General features: G+C 45.5%; 1 protein-coding gene across 4 annotated transcripts in view; it reads left to right on the top strand.

The window, feature by feature from the left end:
• Window positions 1-16,002, top strand: part of SCARA5 (scavenger receptor class A member 5) — a 116,054-nt gene that overhangs the window by 46,240 nt on the left and 53,812 nt on the right. The window lies entirely within an intron of this gene.

Raw genomic sequence — 16,002 nt, 5'->3', positions numbered from 1 at the left:
TTGGGGCTGGAATTTTTTTTTTTTTTTTTTTTCTCTTCCTCTCTGTCTTGGAAAGTGTCCCACAGCTGGAACTGCGAGCTCTCAGCTGTTTGTTTTTCTTACTTGGAGAGGGACTTGGGAACATTACCCACCAAACCCCATAGGCATGGGCAGTTTGAAGAGCATTCAAGCCCCTGACACAGAAAGTCCAAACACATGAGCCCGAGGCTGCGTTCTTCTTCCTGGTGGCCGAAAGGCTGGCTGGCAGTCCTGATGTCCCCAAAGAGCAGGGCCAGTTCCAGACCCCTCCACCTGACATTTGATGGCCGAGAAGGTGGGGGAAGGGAAAGAAGATTCCAGCCCCCGGGCCTCAGGCCAGGTCCTGAAACTCCAGTTGTGAAAGCAGAGCAGGGCTGCCCGGAGTGGCTCTCAGTGGGCCCATTTATCATGCGGCCTTGGGTGGGACCCGGCAGAGCCTGAGTAAGCTTGCCCAGAGTGCTTGCCTGCAGGGACCCAGCCAGACTCTTCCCCAAGTCCCACCCTCACCCTAGGGGGTCCCCAGCCCTAGCCCCAGGCTTAGTCCATCTTCCTGGCCCCACCCCACCCCAGCTCCTCTCTTTAGTTCCCCTTTAGAATTTTTTTTTTTTATTGTGATGAAATAGGCCTGAAACTTACCATCTTAACCACTTTTAAATGTATAGTTAAGTGGTGGTTAAGTGCGTTCACGCTGCGGAACTGTCATCCCCATCCATCTCCAGAGTGCATTTCATCCTCCCAAACCGAAAGTCTGTTATTTTTTAAACCCTGATTTCCCATTCCTCCCTGCTGCCCTTCCCACTCCTGGCAACCACCATTCCATTTTATGTCTCTGTGAATTTGACTACTCCTGATACCTCATGTGAGTGGAATCATACAGTATTTTTCCTTTTGTGACTGGCTTATTGCACTTAGCATAGTTAATGTCTTCAAGGCTCATCCATGGTGCGGCCTGTGACAGGGCTTTCCTTCCTTTTTAGGGCTGAGTAATATTCCTTTGTGTATGGACCACATTTTGTTTATTCATTCATTCATCCATCAATGGGTTGGTTCAACTGCTAGGGTTGCTTCCGCCTTTCGGCTATTGTGAATAATGCTGCTGTGAACACGGGTGTGCAAATACCTGTTAGAATCCCTGCTTTCTATTCATTTGGGTGTATACTTGGAAGTGGCCTTGCTTACCCTTCGGATTTTTAAATCAGCTTGCCCTAGAACTTCCAAAGGGACATCCTGACCACCTGAGACCTCTGTTTCCTGGGAGAGACAGAAGAGGTTGAGAGAGAATAGAGAAGAGAGGAATGCACTCAGGGGATAATGAACTCCCATCATCCCACAGCTCTCACAGGACTATGTCACCAAAACAGGAACGGGGCAGGTTGTTGTTGGAAATGCAGAGTCCCACAGCCCACCTATTCCTGAATCAGAATCTCCAAGCTGTAATCTTCAAGTTACTTGTGTGCTTTTCTGATTTGTTGCAAGTTTTAGAGCCACTGCCTGAAAACTGGACGTTCCCCTCACTGGGATGAAGATGGCAAAAAGGACCTCGTTAGAGTCTCTGGTCGTGGGGGGTGTCAGCAATGGCCACTCCAGCCCATCCAGCCTCCTGGGTATCAGATCCTTGGATATAGCTGGGTTAGCCCTGTCTGTATTATAGTCTGTTTTAGCCTGCTGGGGCTACCATCACAAAATATCACAGACTGGGTGTCTTAAACAATAGAAATTGAATTTTTCACACAGTTTTAGAGACTGAAAGTCCAAGATCAGGGTGCTGGCATGATTGATTTCCTCTGAGGCCTTCCTGCTTGGTATGCAGGCGGCCAATCTTTTGCTGCCTCTCTGCGTGGCATGTGCCTGCCATCTTTTCCTCTTCTTATGAGAACACCAGTCATATTGGATTAGGGCCAACCCTAATGACTTCATTGTAATTTAATCTCCCCCTTAAAGACCTTATCTCCAAATATTGTTAACATGCTAAGGTATTGAGGGTTGGGACTTCAATATACAAAATTTTTTTTTGCCAAGGGAGGACACACTTTAGCCCATAACACAATCCTTTCCTCCTTCATTCCTTTCTTGACTATTTTAAATTCTTTATATTGCTCAACAAAGCAATACCATCAGGAAATAGAGTAAAAATTACTCAGAATTCCACTGCTCTAAAAAATCAATTATTTTCAAAAATTCCAGTTTTCTTTTTTTTTTTTAGACAGAGAGAGGGAGAGCGTGCATGCACATACCTGCGTGCAGGGGAGGGGGAGAGGAGGGGGAGGGGCAGAGGAAGAAAGAGAGAATCTTAAGCAGGCGCCACGCCCAGCACAGAGCCAGCCTTATGGGGGGCTTGATCTCAAGACCCTGACAGGATCTTGACCTGAGCTGAAATCAAGAGTCAGATGCTCAACTAACTGAGCCACCCAGGCGCCCCTGCAATCCCAGTTTTCTTTTAATCCTCTGTGTGTGTGTGCGTGCGTGCTCACGCGCCTCTTTGCTCAATATTATAGCATATGCATTTCCCACACTGTTGCATAATAAACCTCATAGCTGTCATTTGCGGGGCTTCATCAAAGTCCATCTAATCCATCTAACTGATATACCCACGATTTAATTATTCTTGAATTGTTCATTCATGATTTTTCCATTGTTCACTTCTGAAATAAAAGGGCAATGAGTTTCTTTGTGCTATATAGTGTTTCCCTTCTTTTGGATTATTTCCTTAGGGTAAACTCCCAAGGGTGAGATTATGTTCACAAAGGATGTGAACATTTTTATGGCTCTTGATACATCTTGCCAAATTGCTTTCCAAAAGCATTTTACACTGTCATCAACGATGTATAAAAGTACTAGTTTTCACCATACCCTTGCCAGCATGATGTAGCACTGTCCCATAATTTTTAGAGAGATTTCATTCGTTTTATTTTATATCTCTTTGATAACTAATGATCTCATAAAGTTTTTCATATATTTGATTATTCATTATATCATCTCTTAAGGGAATTGTCTCTTTAAGCCCTTCGCCTGTTCACCTATGTGGGGCCAAAACAGATAGTTAGTAAGTACCACCTGTTCACTACCACTGGGTGCTGTGGGTGACCAAGGAAGTATAAGGCCTAGTTCTTACCTTCCGGAAGCCTACAATCAATGATCACATCTTATTTAGTTATTGCTGATTTCTTAGTATCCGATCCACTGCTTTGCATGTTGTGGTCAATAAATTTTGTTGAATGTAGTTCAATCCCAGATAACATGTTTATGTTCTTTGCGGTTCATAGAGATCTGCATTCAATTCAAAGGAATGCAAACCAGAATCCAAAATGAGTCTGAGACCCAGGAAGCTAGCCCAGACCTGAGAATCTGATATGGATGGGCATGAGATTCTGTGCTACAGTGCTTGATAGCAGTTTTTAAAGCAAGGTTTAGGGTTTGAGGTTGGCAGTATGAGTAAATGTATGATGTGGCTGCTCACCAAAAGCGATTGCAGTCGAACTTATATTAATAGAGGTATAGTATGGAGAATAAGGGAGGTGATAGTCCTGTTGCGCCCAATGTAATTTAGACAACTCCACAACTCCTCAGTGTTTGTCTTTCTTTTTTCCATTTTTTTAAATTTTGAAAACATTTTAAACCTACAGAGAAGTTCAAAACATAATAAGCACTCATATACCCTTCATCTTGGTCCATCAACTGTTAACACTTCGCTACATTTCCCCCTCTCTCCCTCTCTCCAAGTCCCCCCCATATTGTTATTACTATTTTTATTGTTGTGGAACCGTTTGAAGTAAATTGCAAGCTTCACCCCTGAATACTTTAGTATTTACTTCCAAGAGCAAGGGAATTCTCTTATATCACCTCTTATAGTTGTTAAATTCAGAAATTCAGCTTTGGTACAATTACAAACATATAGTCCACAATTAACTTTCTTCAATTGCTCCAGTGATGTCCTCCATAGCTTTTTTTTTTTTTTTTTTTTACCCTGATGCAGGATCTGATCCAGTATCAGGCATTTAGTTGTATCACGTCTCTTTGGTCTTCTTTTATCTAGAATGGCTCCTAGCCTTTCATTGTTTCTCATGACGTTGATATTTTTGAAGAACATAGGTCACCTGCTAGCTATAATATTCCTCACTTTGAGTGCATCTGATTATTTCCCCGTGATTAGATAGAGGGTAAACATTCTTGGTGGAAATACTTCATAAATCCTGCTCAGCGCATCACATAAGGGGGCATATTGCATCATTTTTTTCCCTTTATTGGTAACGTTAAACATAATCACTTGGTTAAGGTCTTTATCTACTGTAAAGGTATCTTTATTCCATTTCTAATTAAGAAGTGATCTTTGGGAGACACTTTGATATTGTGCAGATACCAACCATCTTTTTTTCACTCAATGATTTTAGCATCCATTCATAATGCTTTCCTGACTCTGTTATTACAAAGCTGGTCATAAGGTGAGGTTTTTTTCTGACTATCCTCAGTGTTTTTTCTAACCATCCTCTGGGCACTACAGTTATAGATGGATGTAGACTGTGGAGTGCTGGAATTGGCTCTAACTGTATGCATCTTTTCCCAACTCCATATTTAGTGAGGTCACGCCGGGAGCTTGAAATCGGCCATAGTGGGAATATTTACACCTCAGAAATTGGCAAGCGCTACAAAGTGGGATTTTTGTTGTTCTCCTGGAGGACTAGCTGTTAAACCTTTACCACGGGATGCAGACAAGCTGAAACACATTCAAAAAATACCTTTGTTAGTGGAGAGACTAGAAACCTTAAGGAAAGGAGATCTGTCTTCAAATATTTAAATGACTGTCTTGTGGCGGATCCTCCCTAGTTGGTAGTTAACTCCTTAACATATCCCGCCCTCCCTCCCACTGGGGACTCCAGCTGTGCAGGAGTCCTTGAAGGAATCACAGGCATCTCCCCCAACATGCTTTCTGTGGGGAGCTAGTGGGGCGGGGGTGGGGGGTGGGGTTGGTATAGAAATGCAGAGGCTGTAGGTCACCTTGAGAAGGGATAAGGATGCTTCACTCTCTGATCTCAGAGGAAACAGTGTGGATGCAGAGAGATGTGAAATGCAGAGGACGTAGAGTTCATGCTAAGTGGCCCTTGCATTGGTAAAGCAGGTAGAGCTTTACTTCATAGAGTGAGGAATAAAGCAGGCTTGGACGCTAAGGGGCTTGGAGAAGGTTTTGAATGACAGCTACGGGATTTTTTTCCCAGCCCACCAACCCACTGAAAGCAGTTCAACGCCAGGGATATTCCAACAGCATGAGCATGGGCCAAGTCCACACACTTCTTCAGCAGTACTGTGCGGTCCAAGTAGTAAAAGCAGTTGCCTTGGGTTTATCATTGATGCATAGAGAGGTAGGTAAACTTCCTCAGAGGCCTGGGGCATAGCTCTGAATCCAGGCACAACAGTGATTCAAATATGGCCCGAGGGGAGCAAATGGAGGAGGGCAAGTTACCAGGATCAGTCTGCCCACTGAAGACAGTGAGAGAGCCAACAAGCTTAGGGGTAGTTTGAAAAGAGGGGAGTCAATGTTCTGGGATTTCTTTTCAAAGTACCAAAAGATTACAGGTCCCGGGGTGAACAGTACTGGGGGACCTTGCGGGCGAAGAAGGTGAAGAACTGTGTGTTCAGGTCACCAGAAAGGAACAAACACAAAAAAGATCAAGCGCATAACAGTGCTTTGTGAAATGTAAACCCCTGTTTGATGTTCCATAATGAGTATGAACACCCACAAATCTGATAATCAGTGAGGAAAGGGAGGGTAGCTAGAGCAGAGGGCGTACGTGAATACCAATCAGGGCTTTGCAATAGATGTGGGGTTTTCTTCCCACACATTTTTCTCAAATGAGATAATAGCTGCATAAAACACATAACTCAGTGCCTGGTCCATAGTAAGTGCTCAATTAAAGTTTATTCTTTTCTTTGGTCCTCACAGCAACCCCCTGTGGTTGATGTTGTTAATTCTATTTTTAGATGGAAAGGAAGAGACTCAGAATGATGAACCTGAGTTAAGTAATGGGCAGGACTTTGGATGGTAGGTTCAATATTCCTTCTTTTCTAATGCGTCTCAGGGCCCATCTAATTCTTAGAATCTATGAAATTCTAAAATCCGCTTCTTTTATGTAATCTTTTGTACTTCACACAAAGCTGTCGGTTTTTGAAACTGACATTTGTAAATATGACACATAGGTAGTGTTTTTTTATTACAGTATGTTTAAAATTGTCATTAAGATTTTTCTCTATTGTAGAAAGGCTCTGAATTCACATGATATCACATTGTGACTGATGATTGCCGCTGGCACGATTTCATATGCCTCTTTTGCAATTACTACAGATATCCAAGCTAAGAATTCAAGATGCTCTGGGGACTAATTAATACTTCATAGTAACTCTTACTCTTAGTGTCAAGGTTTTTAATTGGAAAAGCTCTGTTTAAGGTGGACATGCTTTTTGCATTATTGTCAGTGACGATTTGCAGGGCCGATTAGATGAGTAGGTGGGTGGGTAGGAGAGCAGTGTGGTCTAATAGAAAGAGATGTGACCTGGGTTTTCAAGAAATATGAGTCCTAGCCCTGGTTCTGCCACCAGCCATCTAGATGACCCGGAACATTTCATATCACCTTTCTCCGCCTTAATATCCTCATGTGAAAATGAGAAGTAAATGATTATTCAGGTCATTTTCAGCTCAAAGCATCTTAATGTACCATGAGTCTGATTTTGGAAGAAGGGCAACGTGAGAGATTTGACATGGGGGCTGCCAACCTCATGTTTGGAGAAGAGGAAACCCAGTAAGTGCCTAGATTCCTGGCAAGTGTGGCCCAGATTCCTTACATGCCTATTAGTGAGAATCATTTCCAACCTCCTTAAAATACTTTACAACAGGCTCAACAAGTGAAGAAAGATGGATTTGAGAAAATCGTCCAACCAAGAGCCGGGTGGAAACCCTGGGGGACTGATACTGAGCTGTTTGAAAACAAGCACTTGTGGAACAAATTGTCCAGAAAGATAGAAACAGAGAAACATGCTTGCTGCCCTCACTGATGTCAGATTAGGGCCTCATGTGACTGTGCTGGGGGCAGGCTGGGGAGCTGGAGTGCAACTCCGGAACTCCTGGAGTAGGCTCTTGCTAGAGCGGGGGGTTGGGGGGGGGGGGGGGGGTTGTGGCGGTGGGCCGTGCACTGGGGTAGGGCAGAGAGTTGGATAGCTGGGGTTGAAAGCCGGATCTGCCACCTACCAGCAATGTTGTCTCGAATGAGCCACTCAATCTCTCCAAGCTTCCCCTGTAAACCTGGACACCTGAACATGTTTTGTGTATTTTTCTTTTTTTTTTTTTTTAAGACTTTATTTATTTATTTGACAGAGAGAGAGACAGCGAGAGCAGGAACATAAGCAGGGGGAGTGGGAGAAGGAGAAGCAGGCCTCCCGCCGAACAGGGAGTCCGATGTGGGACTCGATTCCAGGACCCTGGGATCATGACCTGAGCTGAAGGCAGACGCTTAACGACTGAGCCACCCAGGCGCCCTGTTTTGTGTATTTTTCTGAAATGGTCATTCAGGTGATGCCAGAAGAGGAGACAGGGGAGAAGCTCAGGAAAGCAGAGTTTAGTGTGCACCCAGGTCCTGGGGACGGGAGGCACAGCACCCACACAAGGCCACGTGGGAAAGCACCTGGGTGGTCAGGAGGCCGAAGTCGGGAGTGATGGGAACCGGGAGAGCAAGGTCTTTATTGTGGTTTCTGTGAAAAAAGCAAGGCAGGGCAGGGTAGGTAATTTAGGATCTAGCCAATTCTTAGAGATTGCAAAGGGCCCAGCTGGGAGCATACCTTTGATATCCAATCTGGAGTCACACCTCCTCTATCTGGCCCCCAGAAGCAATATTCCTCTGCCTTCATCATCCCAGGGCCCGGTACAAGGCAAGTAGAGACCACCTCTGCAGCCTAAAGTCCACCTCTGTCTTGACCTGGGGCAAGAGGGTTCTTCTGTCTAGGACTCCGTCTTTTAACTGTGAAGTAGGGAGAGGCATCCAGATGCTCGCCAAGGTAACTTTCAGGCCTGATGTTGCCCCTTGCTTGTCTGATTCCTGCTGAGGGCTTCAATGCACATTTGTGAGTCGGAAGGGCAGGGATAAGAGGTCCCCCTGGGGGAGGAGGCAAAGGGAGCTTGGAGGTTGGAACGTTGTCATCAGATTGAGAAAGAGATTGGCCACACCTCATAAGCACAGACCTCAGCTCTGACACAGTGGCCAGCCCTGGGTAGTCTTTGTAGAGCCACACACGTAATCTTTCCAATGTCTAACCATGGACCCAGCCTTCAGTGAGACAGGGAGAAGGGGCATGCTATTTAAGGTAATGGAACACAAAAAAATGCCTGTTCCACCACATACATACAATTTTTTAAAAAGATTTTATTTATTTATTTATTTATTTATTTATTTATTTATTTAATGAGAGCACAAGAGCCAGGGGGAAGGGCAGAGGGAGAGTGAGCATTTCAATCAGACTCTGTGTTAAGTGTGGAGCCCAATGCAGGGCTCGATCTCATGACCCTGAGATCATGACCTGAGCCAAAATCGAGAGATGGATGCTCAATTGACTGAGCCACCCAGGTGCCCACATACATGTAATTTTCACACTGATGTGCATATCAGGCCTGTAGATCAAAAACCCTAAGTTTTCCCATGACATTTATCTCTGAGGACTGCTATAAAGAGCTGGGTGTGCATCAGATATTCCATACGTGATAGTGTCCAGCACAATGCCTGATGATCAGTAAGTGCTGAATCAGTGGAAGTTTCCCCTCTTATTAGTTATTCTGGGATTGACTATTACATAAGCAGAAGATATTTCTACAGTAAGTGCTGAAATTATCTCAAGTCTGTTCTTAATAAAGTTCAAGCCATTTGTTTCTAAAAATATGTAAATGGCCAATTTGCTGGCTCAGGGATGGGATGAGATTCTAGAAAGGAGCTTTGGCTTTGTGATGGGTAGGCACCACGTGTGTATAGAAGGGTCATACATGAAGTGAAATCCAGCATGCTAGGGGTTTTTTTCCCTTTATTTTTCAAATAGGATAAAAACTGCCAAGGATAAGAGCAACTCTGGGCTCTAGAAGAGTGGTATTTACACCCCTCATTCTTGTACTGTGTCATTACAGACTGGGGGGCTTGATTATATTATTTATCAATGGGGACTTTAGCTTAAATGCTGAAATGATACACTGGGAAAAATCAGTGTGTCACAGGCAAGTAGTCACTTTTCTCTAAACAGGACTCCATTTTCCATGTGTGCTTAGGAGAACAGACTTTGGGTTTATCAGGAGAAGTTTTTATTTTTTCTGGAACCATATTCATTGACGAAGTCTTCGAAGGCCACTTCCTATGGACCAACAAGCCCCAGTAAATTGTGGAGAATATTCTCCACAAGAGGATTTTTAAGTTTCTAAGCAGAATTGTCAGACCCCAGGTGTGCGTTCCCCAGAGGCAGCAGGGATTTGAAGAAGCGCTTGGTCGTCAGAGCCCCCGGCAGCCTGGCCCCATGAGACTCACACGGGCCACAGTTTAGGTCCTTCTGAGTCTGCGGGGCTAGTTCCACCTAAGGGAAGGACAAAGGCTTGGAAATCAGCGCCCACCTCTACTGTCTACCCAGTTCATCTCCAGTAAAGGGCCTCACTCACCACTTGTTATAGGTTAAATTATGTTTCCCTGAGAATTCCTCCCTGGGAGGCCCTAACCCCCAGGACCTCAGAATGTAACTCTATTTGGAGATATGGTCTTTAAATAAAGTCACTAGGATGGGCCCTAATCCAATATGACTGGTGTCCTTATAAGAAGAGGAGCTTAGGACACAGACACACACAGAGGGAAGACCACGTAAGGACCCAGGGTGAACCTGGCCATCTCCAAGCCAAAGAGAGGCCTCAGGAGAAATCAACCCCAGGGACACCTTGATCCCAGACCTCACCCTCCAGCACTGTGAGACAATAAGTGTCTATTGTTTAAGCTACCCAGCCTGTGGTATTTTGTGATGGCGCCCGAGCCAACTAAGACATGACTTACTTGTGTTTTCAAAAACATATCTTCCCCACCAAAAATAAACAAAAACCAGAGAGAGAAAAAAGGAAACAACAACCAAATCATCCACGGGGAGAATGTTTAGTAGACCTGCCTGTTCCTGGATGACCTATTGAAGCTTGCAGGGGGAGTTCAGGTGCAGCTTAGGATAACCACAAGCAGTAATCTTATTCACATCACTTGGTTATAACATCATCCCACTTTTTTTTCCACGGTGCCTGTTTGTTTCCCCCCTACCATGATGGGAAGCCAAGAGGAGAGTCTGGTGGAGAGAGAGACTCTGGAGTTGGTATCGGAACACCTGGGCTCCCAATCTTGGGTTCGTCCCTCCCTGGCTCTGAGACCTTGAAAGATTGACTTAATTTCTGTAAGCTTTAGCTACCCCATCTTTAATATAGGGATAACAGTGCCTATTTCACAGGTCGTTTTGAGGATTAAGTGGCATGGGGTATACGGAGTGTCTGAGGTATAAGTAGGAATCTGACAAATACAAATTGACTAATGTGGAATCCAGACTCTTTCAGAGTCTCACTGCAAAGGCAAAATACCACATTTGTCTCTGTTATGTAATCCTCTGTTATATGTAATCAGCTGAGATTTCACATCTATTATGGTCATTTTGAATTTTGATTTTGTCATCTGCAACATTACTCTTGCCAGCTTTGGTCATCTGCTGTTGGTCATCAGCTGCGTATTGACTCAACAGGGCTGAGGATTGCATGTCACCAGATGCCAAGTCATTCAGTGCTATTGAAGCCTTCCTCTTGGCCAACCTCCAATTCCAAGAGACCACCAAGTTCTGACAACATTATTTCTTCATCGTGCCTTGTGTGTGCCCCTCCTCTCCATCCTGACAGGCATGTGTCTTGCTTCTAGACCTTCTTCCATCACCAGGACCATGGCCTCCCTACCCCACTTTCCTCCTTGAGTTCCTGACCTTCCCAATTCATTCTCTACATTGCTGATGGGGACATCTGACAAAAATATAAACAGAAGCCGGCCCCCCTGACTACTGAAGAATGTCCACTGATTACACTAATCGTATCCACCTTCTTCAGATAATCTTCATGTTGGGTTTTAACGTCTTCTGTTCCCAATGAACATTTTGAAACACATTAGAACAGATGAGTTTTAAACAGGTTTCTTTTGGAGTGTAGTTTTCTCCTAAGTAAATGATAAGTTTTTTGATAACAAAGTTTCTATTCTAGACTTCTCTGTATTTATTATCACCCAGACCCGTAGAGTGAGTTAGTACCTTGCACACGTATATTGGATGACCTAATGCATGAATGAAAAATGAATATCCTAATTTAGAACTTATCTGTGGCCTCTTGGGACAACAGGGAACCAAGATGCAAAAAGCAAAAAAAGAAGATGGGAAGAGAGTCAGCCCCTTAGTGCTGAGGGAGAAAGGGATGCCTCTTGTCTTAGTCTGGGATATGGACATCAGAGCCTGAGACACGTGCTTGGAAGTTGATTGTGAGAAGTGATCCTGGCAAACAGGAGTGGGGGATGGGAAAGATCAGAAAGAAGGTTAAAGCAAACACAAGGGTGCATCCTTGAGTTGGTCTCCACCGTGGCCAGTGGGGGTCTGTCCTGCCTGGACTTCTAATGAGTAGTAAGAGCTGCATAATTGCCTGTCTCTATGAAGAGGATTTATCCACCAGCCCCTGACCCCACAGGGCAGGTTTCCTCTGAGGATCATGGCCATGCATGGATGACGTCCAGGTAGTTTTCACAGTTCTGGGAAGTCACAGAAGCCCTGGGGGAGAAAGCAAGGGATAGGAACATAGATGAAGGCGGTGCTGCCAGGTCTCACCCTCCTGGAAGTGGGTCCTTTGGTTCTGGGTGGATCAAATGTAGGCTGAGAGTGTGAGGCAGGGCCCAAGGGCTGCTCCATCCATCTCTGCTCGTCAAACCCGTCTATGTCTGAGAAGAGATGCAGGCAGATGCTCTCCATTTCAAATCATTCACTTAATCATTGACAACTTATTCACTGACCACCTACCAGGTTCAAAGTTCTGTTAGGCATTGCGTTGGTCTAAATAGCAAGTCCCTAATTCCACTTGTGAATTCACAGAGTTAGTATCTTTCCTATGAGGTGTATGCATGCCATCAAAACTCTGAGTTTCCTGACCTCTCTGGTCATGAGTTCAGATGCTCTAGTCTTGAAATGGGAATCCTGGTGACAGTCTCCTCAATAGGAGTCTTTTGATTTATAATTCATCTTGGACCTCGTTTCCACAGTAATGAGTGGTGGATTATCAGAGACTCCATCTGCTTGGACCACCAAAGGGAACCCTTGTGCCAAGAGCACAGAGTATCCAGCCACACCTCTGCAGAAAGTAATAAACATGTTGGTAGGGTTTTTCTTCCTTTGAGATTTTGCCAGGCCGTCCTAATATGAGCATCTGTGGCCATCAGCTGGCCACTAGCCAGCATGCTCCATGCATCCTCCAGTTTGCAGTTTGGGTCACCAAAGTGCCAGAGACAGGATCTATTTGCAAAGGCTGCACGTCTGGGTTTCAGCCAATTCCAGTGGGCAGGTGGTCCTCGTCATTTGCCTCTTTGTCGGACCTTGCATATGAGACTCAGAACTGGCTACCTTTGCTTGCTCGGTTAGAGACACCTGCCTGTCCATGAGCTGATAAAGGCCAGTGCAGGTAGGCATTCAGGATCCCAGATCTCAGCAGGCAAAACTTGTCACCCTGGGAGCCATTGGTTGAGGAGTCTCCAACCTGACAGGGCATCAGAAAACACAGGCCACCTGTGCAAAGACAGAGAGTGTGTCTGGCTTCTTTCTCAAGGGGCCCCATGTTGCTCTGAGCTGCAGCTGGAAGCTCCTGGCTCCCTCCTGGGTATTGCAGGGGCTGGGGGGGCCACCAGCAAAGAAGAATTTCATGTCCAACCTGTAAATGTTTATCCCAGGCATCCTGATGAGCTGGAAACAAGGATGTATGGTACTTAAAGATAGATAGATAGATGATAGATAGATAGATAGATAGATAGATAGATAGATAGATAGATAGATCTCACCAAAAATTTACTGATCTGCTGCCCTCCTCTTTGGGTCCTTATGAATGTGCCCCAATACTTCCCTTCCCCATCTGCTTTGCTTCCCATGCCTCAGTCCTTCCCCATGCCCACATGCGGCCGAGAGCAGGTGGTATTGAGCAACCCACTCCCCATCTGGTGAATGGCTGGGTCTAGAATCCAGATGTGTCCTTGCAAGAGCCCCAGGACTCTTGGGGGTCTCCCTGACTCTGTACCACCAGCTCTCCTGGGATCCTGAGCTCCTCACACTCTCTCAGCCTCAGCGGGCTCCATTCCTTTGTGCCTCTAGCTCCGGGATTGGCTCCTGCTTTGGTGTTTGCATCGTGCCTACCCTTCCCAGCTCTGCCCCTCGAAGCTAGGCCCTACAGTCCTGCTTGCTGACTCGTCTCATGGCTGAGATGCCCTCATCCTGCAGGTGGTCCTTTTGGATGACATCCATGTGGCCAGCTTAATACCCACCCTGCCTGGTGGCCCTGCTGCTGCCCTCAGACCACCCACTGAAGGCCCTGTCTTACTCTGCTCAGGCTGCTACAGCTTAAACAACAGATAGTTATGTCTCACAGTTCTGGAGGCTGGAAGTCTGAGATCAAGATGCCAGTGGTGGTTGGGTTCTGGTGAGAGCTCTCTTCCTGGTTTGCAGACAGCCATCTTCTTGCTGGGTCCTCATGGGATCTCTTTCTTTCCTTATAAGGACACTAAGCCCAGCATGAGGTCCCCACTTCATGGACCTCATCTAAACCTAGTCATCTCCCAAAGCCCCCGCCTCCAAATGCCATCACACTGAGGATTAGGGCTTCCACATGAATTCTGGGGGGAGGGGGACACAAACATTCTGTCTATAGCAGCCCATGTTCTCCTCTCTTGGTGAAGCTCCTATTGACCATTCCTCAGTCACCTCCAAACAGCCTGATTTGTGTGTCCCTCCATGTCAATGACACCTCACTCTTGTCTCAGATCTGTTCCTTGACACCAAGGGAACTGCCAAGCCTTGGACACCTGTATTCGTTTCCTGTGGCCACCTGACAAAGTACCACACTTTCCCACAGTTCAGGAGGCTACAAGTGTGAGAACAAAGCCCCAGCAAGGTTGGGTTCTTCTGCAGGTTCTGAGGGAGAATCCACTTCCTGCATCTCTCCAAGCTTCCAGTGGCTGTCGGCAGTCCTTGGTGTTCTTACTCTTGTGCCTGCATCACTCCAATCTAGGCCTCCATCTTCCCATGGCCACCTTCTCCGTGTTGTGTTTCTGTGTGTCCTCTTCCTTTATAAGGACACCAGTACCTGGATTTAGAGCCCACCCTAATCCAGTAAGACCTCACCTTCACTCATTACATCTTCAGATAAGTTCCAAAAAAGGTCACATTTTGAGGCTCCAGGTAAACATAAATTTGAAAGGACACTATTCAACCCACTATAGTACTGTAATTTTAAGTTATACTAAAAAAAAAGAGTTATTTTGTTTTAAATCCTGCCTGTGTCTTGCCCACTCAATTCCTTGAACAACTGCCCAGGGTATATAAATAGATAAGGTGCCTGCCGTCCTGGGGCTCTCAGGATAATGGGACAGGCTAATGGGTATGATTAACTCTGGCATTGCATTTTATGGTTATTAGTATAATAGAGATAAAAGCGACAGTTCTATCCAATTGGGAGTAGAGAAGGCTCTGGGAGGGCTTCTCAAAGTGTGAACTGAATGATGATTAAGACAAATAGTTATGGAAAGACAAGGCATTCTAAGAAGAGGGACTAGTTTGTCCATAATTCTTGAGGTGATCCTTTCGGGATCTCTTATAGGATTTTATGGTTTTCCCACAGAAGTAAAAAGCTCACCTGGTGTCTGGGTTGGGGCTGCCAGGAAGTTCCCCCATCTATCTGTAAGTGATTGGCCCCTGGCAGTGGCCCATTGAACAAGAGCCATGCAGAGCCCCTTGGAAGGCCGAGCATTGTTTCCCGGCCCATCTCTCTCTTTGCCAGCCACAAATGTGAGGACATTTATTTGACCAACCTACATGGCTGTCTCCAGTGTTGGTATAAACCTTCATGGAGTGCTTTAAACGCAGCACTTAGATATGGAGAGGACTGGAAGACCACATGCCTCTCTTGCACAGAGAGAGCTCATTGTCTGAGGTGACATTACAGAATATCTGTTAATGCTCATCAGTAGCACCAGAACTTCTCCTCTCCCCTCAGGGCACCAACCCCACCCCAAGACTTGTCCTCTCATCATGGTTGACCTCATTGATTTGCACAACATCAACATTTATGTATGGCTGGTGATTCCAAAAGCTGCATTTCCTGCTTCTAACTCTCTCCTGGTTGGGATCCAGTATCAATAGCCTTTTGGACATCTCTGCCTGGAGGTACCTTAGAAACTTCAAACAGTATGAACCAAACCTGCTCCCCTCAATAGTCACCTGTTCTGGTCACTTCTCACTGCACAACTGTTTGGAAGAGTAGATTACATATGCTAGTCCTAAATATTATTCTCTGTACCCCCAAGAGGGCAGCAGAAACCTATTCTCTCTGCCTGTACAGCTCTTGGTAACTGGTTGTTAAAGGACACCATTATGGACTGAATTACCCCCTGCCCCAGATTCATATATGAAAGCCCTAACCCCCAATGTGACTGCATTTGGAGATAGGGCCTTTAAGGAGGTCATTAAGGTTAAATGAGGTCATAAGGGTGAGGCCCTAATCCAATAGGACCAATGTCGCTATAGGAAGAAGAAGAGACAGCAGGGATGCATGCGCATGCAGAGAAAAGACCACATGAGGATCTAACTAGAAGACACACGTCTGTAAGCCAAGGAGAGAGGTCTCAGGAGAACCCAACCCTTCTGGCACCTTGATCTTAGACTTCCAGCCTC

The sequence above is a fragment of the Mirounga leonina genome, unplaced genomic scaffold, assembly GCF_011800145.1.
Source record: "Mirounga leonina isolate KUSES-001 unplaced genomic scaffold, KU_Mleo_1.0 Mir_176, whole genome shotgun sequence".
Classification (NCBI taxonomy): domain Eukaryota; kingdom Metazoa; phylum Chordata; class Mammalia; order Carnivora; family Phocidae; genus Mirounga; species Mirounga leonina.
Note: the sequence above shows the minus strand (reverse complement) of the source record. Positions and strands in the feature narration are given on the sequence as shown.